Here is a 9,716-nt window from a genome sequence, read left to right on the forward strand (position 1 = left end):
TGTCAATTTCTGAAATGCCTTCTACAAACTGTCCCAAAAAGTAAACGTTAATTTGGGCAGTGGTACATGAAGTGTCCTGGAATTCCTAACCAAAGGTTATTATTAAAGTGTTTCTCAGTTTACTTAAACCCTAAGCTGTTGTTGCTGCTACAAATACAAACATAAAATGATTTGCCAAAGTTTTGCTACTTCAGGGAAAAGCAGGGAACAGGTTCCTCATTTGGAGTGTCACCTGTGCTGCTAGCTTATATGACTTGCAGCTGCTTCTGTGTGGGAAATGCATGCACAGAGGATAGTGTGTCCCCCACCATCCTTCTCTTCCTATGGGGTTGACAGCCTGTGTTTATTTCCTTTTCTGTTCAAGAGCTGCTTGAGGTAGAGTGGAGTATGACTGGCCTCTGTGGCAGTACTATGGAATTGCAGTTGCTGCTTAAGAAGAACTTCAGATAGATTTTTTTTTTTCTCTCTAATGGATGATTTGAGTAGGTGGATATCAGCTGACTTGCAGATGGCAAAAGTTAAGTAAGCAAATTCAGACTGTCACAGAGTATGTATGGACTGTAAGAAGTTAAAGATTTGTCTGACATCAGCTGCTATAATCTGTGAAGTAGATCTGTGGGCAGTAATAAGAAAAGGTTTCATTTTGTGTTGTCTCCTAAAAGGATGCATTTAGTTCTCCTGCTGCTCTTTTCTCCAGAGAAACTCACCTAGCTCTCTGTGTGTGTGCTTACAGGCATCACTAACAGACTAAAGTCCATTCTGCAAGATGGGGAGGTTCTTGATCTCATCTTACATAACAGCTCTCATTTTGCATCTTGACAGCTATTTCAGTATTAAGAATGGAATTAAAACCAGTAGATGAACTGAGACCTGGGCCCAAAACATGACTGAAGTCTTCCTGGAAAGTACACAATGAATCATAAGGATTTTACCTTGATATTCTCATCACTTTAAATTGAGAGTCAACTTTGAGGTCAGGGATTCTTAATGACCATAAGATGTCTCTAGTAGATTCTTTGACTTGAGACAAAAGTATTGTGCAGTATGGCAATAACAGAAGAATACTGCTCAAGTTAGAGGACTTTTTCCTGGATCATAAAAACTCTAAAATCTACAGATTGTTCTTCATGTCTCTGTCATTATAATAAAATTACAGTTAAGAGTAGAAAGTAACTAGGAGGTTAAAAAATCGTTATGATCTATTGTAGTGATGCCTTCGTAAGTTCAGTTGGTCTTGAGAATACCAGTACAGGTATTTTTGAATCCAACATACTTTATTCATGTTAAGTCAAGAATATAGTGCTCCAAGCTGTCAGGAAAACTATGGTTCAGCCAAATGTTACTGGGTTAGTGGACGAGATTGTTGTACCTAGTTATGTCAGTTCTACTACCTTCTATCGCCTTAGACAGTAAGCAGGTCAGGACAGAAGTAATTTCCCCTTTAAGGCACTGGGATTATACAATAGGGCTTTAACCTGGTCTAGACCTGTAACCTGTCTAGACTTCTGAAGCCAAGTTCAGGTAATGAACAAGGGTTCCTCTGAACATCTTTAGTCCTTTCTACCCCAGAACCTTCCAGTACTCAATTTTCTCTGCATATTCAAGCTAGTTGCCTATTGCATTAGCTAACAAAAGGTTGTGGTTTTTTTTTCCAAATGCAGCACTGCTTCTTCCAAACAAAGACATCTGGATGGCAAAAGTAGGTCTTACTCTGTGCACATCAGAAAATGAAAGTGCTGCTTAGCTGAGCTATACATTTTAATTCCATGGAGCTACTGTTTAATCATATTCAAAACCTGACGTTGACTGTCTGTAACAGTTCTTGTATAAACAAAACAGGAAGGCTGTGATTGTGGCTTTGTAGCCTGCTGTAGCAGAAGATCCCCTGCAGCTCTCCAGAGCTTGTAGTCTGGCCTTGCTGTGTAAGATGAGGGAAGGGGATCTGGGTTAGTATAGCCCAGTGCTCATGAACAAACTGTAAGACACAGCAGTAGGTTTTTTTCAAATGGATGGATTTTGGTGGTTCTAAATAAAAATGCAAGTGGGTTTACAGCAGTTCTAGAAGTCTCTTCTGAAAGTGGCTGGTGGAAGAGTTGAGTAGAATGTGAAGGTACTTACCTTCTAACTGTAATGGTAATGCTTAGCTCCAATGTGTGGATCAAGAGCTGATTTTGCTGATGTTAACATCAGATGATATCTTTTGCTACTTGTTGTCTCAGGCCATAGGACAGTACTTTGTGACAGAGAGATGTTTCTGTGCTGAAACATGAGTCTTAGGCTTTGTTGATCACATCTCGCAGAGGGCAGTGTGCTTCCAAAGGCTGTGGTGGTGCAGTCACAGGATTCCTTTCTTGTTCTGAATGCAGCAATGTAGTGATCCGCTACTTGAGACTGAGCGGGAGCGTTATTTGAGTCCTGTTTCTGAAGTCCCAACAGAGCTCCTCCTGGTGGAGAGGGAAAGCTCTGTGTCAAGAGACTGCTCTTTCAGACACTTGTAGATGATCTCATTTTGTTGTTTGCATGGCTGGCAATGTTGGCAATAGTGTCCTCTAAGGAAAAGATGCCATGTAAGGCATTAAATTGAATAGTGGGCAAGAAAGTTTATCCACTCAGGTATGAAGAACTTAATAAAAACAACGCTGATTTTGTAAGAGCAATTCACATTCACTTGTAGAGATGTGAGAAATAAGTATTCGCAAAAAATTACATGAAAAGTGTGTATTTGAGCATGTGTGTGTTCTGTAAATGTTAGGATCAGCCTCTTCACACATAATTCTTCAAGATACTCTGATACTCCACGTGTTTCCCCATATGTACAGCTTTGAATTCACAACAGAGAATTTGATGCTTAACTTTGAGTCTTCAGAAAAGATTTGTACTGGAAGTGAATCTGCCAACAGTAGTGTTGCTGAAAGATGAATGTTCTGGTTTGGTTTGTTTGGTTTTTTTGCTAAGAAAAATGACAGCTTTTCAGTGTTTGAAAATGTAAAATAAGTGTGGTGAGAAGAAATGGGGGAAAAAAAATCTTGAACCTAATGCTTCCACTGTGACTTCTCTTATTGAAGCTGTTGTGTATAGCAGGAAGGCTTGAATAAGCTAGAGTTCAGTTTTGTTTGCAACCTTACGGCTTTCTTGATGGCTCTGGTAGTGGAGAGATATGCACAGCAGCTCTGAGCTCAAAACAGAACTGCATGAAAGAGACATCTGTGCCCTCAACAGCTGATAGTCATGTTGCTAATACCTGTTATTAGGTAGTGTCAGAACTCTTGAGATGCTCAGTGAAAACTCAAAGATGAGAGGAATTTGCCAGTAAAATTTACTGAACTATTGAGAGGGAAGATTCCAAGAGATCCTCAAAAATATTGTGGTATAGAAAAACTATGCATAGTTTGCTTCAGCATCTAACCCCTCACTAGTCCAGCTGTGGTGATTTTCTGTGGGAGTTCAAAGCTATGTGAAAGGAGCTGCTGACCTAAGGCTTGCTGAAGTGAATTACATTTTGCAGCTCCTTTTTGTAGAAACTTTCCACTGCTTTGTAAACTGCAGCACTACACATTCCACACATCTCCATGTTAACGGGCCTCTGGTTGAAAACTCTGCCAGAAGAGCACAAATGTTTGAGGGGAATGAACTAATGACACTTTAGGAGATAAAAGGATGAAAAAGGCTATCAGGGGTTGTTTAGGAAAGTTATTACATGAGAGTGGAATAGAAAGAGATAACTAGATGTTATTTTGATCATTAGCCTAAAGTGAAAGACAATGTGCAGAAGAAAGTCAAAATAATGAGCAGGTAAGTGCAGTCTCTGCTTTTACCTAAGAAAAGGCTCATTTAACCTTTCTGGCTTAGATATGCCTACTTTTAAACTTCTAAAAACATCTCTAACTTTCTTATTGTAGACATTGCTATACAGTGCAAGATGGACAGCAAATCAAATGAGCTGGCACTTGAAAGATGGGATATTTCCCCTTTCTCTTGACATGTGCCTTTCCTTTTGAGAGACTCTGGTACCAATATAGAAGATAATCCAGCAAATTTGCTGCTGTTGGAAGGAATTGTGGAGAACAGCCTAGAAGAGCTGTACTTCTGTGTAACTTCAGTAGAGGGCAGAAGGAAACTTGTGAATGAAGGGACTCAGGCAGCTGTTCAGCCCTGCAAAGCTGTGCGATAGCACCAGTTACTCAAAACACAAGTCCTGAAGAGCAGAAAGCACTGCAAATTGTCATGAAATCTTTCAGAAGATTTGGAGAGAGAGCATTCACACTTGCATAAAAGGTTAGCTGTGTGCAAGCTGAACAGAGCTTCCAACAGAGGCAAATGGGGTTACTGCTATGATACTGGCTGGATGCAAGTCAGCTGTTAAGCCTCCTGCTTAGCATTCCAGATAGATCTATAGCTCAACATAAAAGTATTGTATTACCTTCTCCTGCTTTGCCTTCTGAATCTAATGTTCAGAATTCATAGATGCCTACAAGAACTTCTATTCTTTCCAAAGCAACTTTGTTTCGCTTTCCAAAATTTACAACTAACAAACAGCACAAGGACCCCTGTGGCCAAAAGACCAGGGGAGCTGCAACAGCTGCTCCCTTTCTGCCTCCCCCTTATCTCCCTGTACACAAGGGAAGAGAGAGAGAAGCAGACTTAGCCAAAATAAAAGCAATGCAGCCAAGGTCAAGCAGAAGCCAGCAGAACCACACAGTTAGTATCTCTCAGGCCAACGCAAGAAAAGAGATAAATTGTTTTGGGAACCAAATCTTATGGAAAATCTCTCCAATGAAATTGTTTAGAATAATCATTATTTTCCTTTTTTACACCCAATAGTGATTTAGTTACATTTTTACTACTTTCTGCTCAAGATCAGCAAAAAATTTTAAAGGCCTAAAACTACCACACCAAGATTTCAATAATTTTCACTATGATTTACTTTGCATTACTCCCTTAAACCTAAAATGTGGTGCTCTATTTTTCAGACAACACTAAATGGTAGACAAGATTTAGACAGCTAGTGATGCCCAAACTTCAAATGATTACCAAGTTTCTTAGTTTAGAATGAATAACAAATTGTGTAAGGGACTCTGCAAAAATAGTAAAGGACAAAATGGAAATTCTAAAGGCTCGTTCATCCACTAAAATTACTAATACAAAGAATAAGAAGTCTCTGTACACCGCCATGTTCCCATTAAATGGGAGTTCTCCCATCCAAAGAGACCCTGTTGTGGCCTCCCAATATCTGAAGGGGCCCTACAAGAAAGCTGGGGAGGGACTTCTTAGGGTGTCAGGTAGTGATAGGACTAGGGGGAATGGAGCAAAACTAGAAGTGGGTAGATTCAGATTGGATGTTAGGAAGAAGTTCCTCACCATGAGGGTGGTGAGACACTGGAACAGGTTGCCCAGGGAGGTGGTGGAAGCCTCATCCCTGGAGGTGTTTAAGGCCAGGCTGGATGGGGCTCTGAGCAACCTAATCCAGTGTGAGGTGTCCTGGCCCATGGCAGGGGGTTGGAACTGGATGATCCTTGAGGTCCTTTCCAACCCTGACAATTCTAAGATTATGGACAGTTACTGCAGGCTATGCTGAGCCACTGCAGTTACTAAGAGGCTTATGATTATATTTTACATTGAGTTGGGGAAAACCAGTGGTGCTTTGCATCTATTGTACCCTTATTATAATCATTTTAAAGTATGCTCCCAGCTCTTTTTGTCAACTCATAGATGTTTTCTGTACAATTGTGGGTTTCTTACTTTCGTTTGTTAGCTTGGCAGGATTTTTTTTGTAAAATACACTGTAAGTTCTTGAAAAGAAGAATTTGAATCTGATAAGTTTGGATTTTTTTAAATTACATTTAGGAGAAAACCTTGAGCAAACAGTGGAGGTGTTTATTAAACAGTTATTTGGATGAGATCTCCGTACATTTGGTTTTTATTTATAGATTCATAGAATGGTTTGGGTTGGACGGGACCTTAAAGATCACCTAGTTCCACTCCCCCTGCCATGTGCAAGGGACACCTTCCCATACACCAGGTTGCTCATTTAGCCTTCAAGTTGAGCTGGAAAGGATTTCTGAAAACTTGATTTGTGTCCTTTGAGAAACTTTCTGTATATACCCCACACAACCCTCAAAGTTTGCTTGATTTTTTTTCTCTACAAATGACAAGAATGTAAATGAATTATCTTGTTTCATACAAAGGTACTTTGGGAATGAAGAAAGCTCATGGATTTTCATTGGGAACTCTCCTGTGGTGTAATTAATGTTCTTTTTTTTAAACAGTAACAAATAAAAATGCTTGAAATTCATCTGTATTTACATATTGTGTCCAGAGTGTTTCTGGCAGAATTGAGAAAATAAACCAAAGTAGTTTACATACACTATATCCCCATTTCCCTCAGATGCTTTCTGGCCTCTTTTACAAATGAACTTAGCAGAAAAACTAAAGTGTTTTTGCCATCCGTCTCCATTCTTGTATTTTAATTTCTCTGACCACTCAAACAAAGTTAATTATATGAAGATAGCTATTTCTGTACAAATTATCCTGAGGAAAGTTTCATCTGTGTGACGGTTTTAAAGACTGTGCCTTTAACTTTTCTTCACAAAGTTCGAGCAGAGAAAGTGAAAGGAGGTAAATAAATCACTTGGGTGTAAAAAAAGCAAAATAATGATTATTCTAAACACTTCCATTGGAGAGACATGTTTAAGAATCACTACTCAAAACAAAGTTGGGCAGTCTCGCAGTCTTCTCTCAGTCTGCCTGCTTCTTTTCTGGCTGAAGATAACAACACCTGCATACAGACCTTGACAAGCGAAGTCTAACAGCCTCTCTGCTTCTTGGTTCTCTCTGCCTTCTGCCAGGGGAGCCTGGGGGGAGTCCTTCTGGCTTGGCCCCTGAGGGGGAAGCCAGGGGGCTTGGTTGTGTTTCTCTGTTGATTGTACATATTTGTAAATGTTGTGAATAGTGTATATTTGTACATAGTCATTGCATTTCATCATAGATTGTTGTTTTGCCTGTAAATACAGCTTCATTTGCTTTCAGACTGAGCTAGCCTGGTTATTGTCAGTGTGGGAGGGGGATTTCAGCTCTCACACTGTAACAATCTGGCAGGCTGTCTTGCATGATCTGTTTCCAACAGCAGATATCCATAGCATCCTTTGCTGTACCTCTGTTGGTCTAGTTTGTCACTAGTAGTTGAACTCAATGGCCTTAAAGGTCTTTTCCACCCAAAATGATTCTATGATTCTATTTTCCACTGACCTCATGTTTCTTGCTAGCACACGTCCAAACCCATGAATTTGGTGGTAGTCACATCGGATCTTTGTGTGTCTAGAGTTGGTCTGAACTTTTTATTGTCTTCCTGAGCAAAAGCAAATCTAATCCATCCATCCTTGTAAGCACTGGAAGACAAATATCTATCAGAGCAAAGGCAGGGTATGGAGTACTCCTGCAGTACCTCAGGTTTATGCCAAAGCTGGTCTAAACTGTAACAGAAGTGCAATAGTTTGCTGAACAAAACCTTTAGCCACTGCAATGAGAAGCTGATCTGTCCTTCTCCTCCAGAGGCCACTAGAGCACTGCCTTTATGTCTTGAGGGCTTGTGAATAGCTTGCCACGAGACAGACATGCCTTAAAGAACTAAATAGGTGTCCAAGAATCCCAGCCAGGAGTATGTCCTGAACAGCCAAGATCTCCTCAGCTCAGATTACAGTCAGCTGGAGATACTACAAGATAGTTAACCAGCACTGAAGAGGAGACTTTATCCTGGCACTCTGGGCATTGTCTCATAGTTTGTCCTACTAGCCTTCAGTCACTGACCACATGGGATTCTTACAGCAGAGAACAATTATTTTTGTCTTTAGCTACTTTTTTCTCTTTTAAGCCTTGTGGCATTTCTGAGAGAAAGGTGATGCAGAAATCCAACCACTTTCTGCCTTCCCTCAAATTCTCATGCCATGGGCCAGCTGCCCTGCACAGAATTGCTAAGTATCATTGTTTGGAAGAGACCTTCAAGATCATCTGGTCCAGCCTTTGACCTAGTACTGCCGCGTCACCACTAAACCATGTCCCTAAGCACCAGATCCACACACCAGTTAAACACCTCCATGAATGGTAATTCCACCACTGCCTGGACAGACCATTCCAGTTTTTTACATATTTACATTTTACATATTTAACAACCCTTTCAGTGAAGTATTTCTTAATATCCAGCCTAAACCTGCCCTGGCACAGCTTGTAGCTATTTCCTCTAGTCCTGTTGCTTGCTTCTGTCCTTTTCTGTGCCTTTGAAGCCTTGTGCAACACCATGGGGGGTGGGGGGAAGTAATTGACTAAAATGGAGAAGCAGCTTTTGGAAAGTTACTAGATGCAGTTGTGAGCAGCGTTTGTTACTGTCCTGACTTCCTTAGAATCTATGTGGTTTTAACCACATGAAAGTACTGGACAATTATATAGCTCTAGTAATTTAAGAGAAGTATTACATGTGGAGAACAAAATTGTCTCAAATCCACAGGCTGACATGCTTTTTCCTGCTGTCTGAGTGCCTGAGATACTAGGAACTTCCTTTCACAAAGTGCATAGATTAATAGAATGGTTTAGTTTGGAAGAGACCTTAAAGATCACCTAGTTACAACTCCCCTGCCATTGGCAGGGACACCTTTCACTAGACCAGGTTGCTCAAGCCTTCATCCAACCTGGCCTTGAACACTTCCAGGGAGGGGGCATCCACAGCCTCTGGGGGCAACCCGTTCCAGTGTCTCACCACCCTTACTGTCAAGAATTTTTTCCTGATCTCCAATCTCAATCTGCCTTCCTCAAGCTTCAATCCATTCCCTCTTGTCCTATCACTACAAGTCCTTGTAAGAACTCCTTTCCTGGGGACAGATTTTCCTGTGTTCGTCTTGCATTTTAGAGGGATGAAACAACTACAGTTTTATACTACTTTGAGACTCCAACCCCATTTCTGTGCACTTTGAGTTTCTGTCCTGTTTCAGAAATTTCTGAGTTTCCCCCTTTGCAGTGCTGAGCCACTTCATTAAAAGATTACAATGGAACAGCTACATCCATCACCCCTTTAACAATATTCATGTATTTAAAGGGGATTTACAAAGTGTATGCAATATTAATCTGTTCATTTTATTTGTTTGCCTTTCCTACATCTGGACAGAGAGCCTTCCCTTGGATGGGCTGGATCTTTCATTGGGAAGAAAACCTTGTAGTTAATGAGTTCCAAGTCTGTCTGAGGATATAGGAACATAAAAAGTAGTGTGGCAAGTGTTGTCGGTGGCCATGGTAGTTCCCTGCTTGAAAGCCATCTTGTGATGTTCTATTTTTAAGTCTTGTACATGCACCTGACTCTGAGCAGAGGCCTTAAAACTCGTTTACTAATTACAACTCTGTTAGCTGCTAACTGATGGGTGTTGAACACGGTGTAGTGACCTGATGCTTCTTCGCATTAAGGGGAATTCTCACCTCCATCTCATATTATTTCATACCTCAATGTTCTGCAGCCATAACAAAGAATCAAAGGTGTGATGTGGTGTTACTTTCATGCTGTTAGTTGATGCTGGACAGCATTCTGGGGTGTATTAGAAGGGCTGTGGTTAGTAGGTCAAGAGAGGCTCTCCTCTCCTTGTGCTCTGCCCTGGTGAGGCCACATCTGGAATATTGTGTCCAGTTCTAGGCCCCTCAGTTCAAGAAGGACCTCAGGGAACAGTGCAGAGTCACAAAAA

The sequence above is a fragment of the Indicator indicator genome, chromosome 6, assembly GCF_027791375.1.
Source record: "Indicator indicator isolate 239-I01 chromosome 6, UM_Iind_1.1, whole genome shotgun sequence".
Classification (NCBI taxonomy): domain Eukaryota; kingdom Metazoa; phylum Chordata; class Aves; order Piciformes; family Indicatoridae; genus Indicator; species Indicator indicator.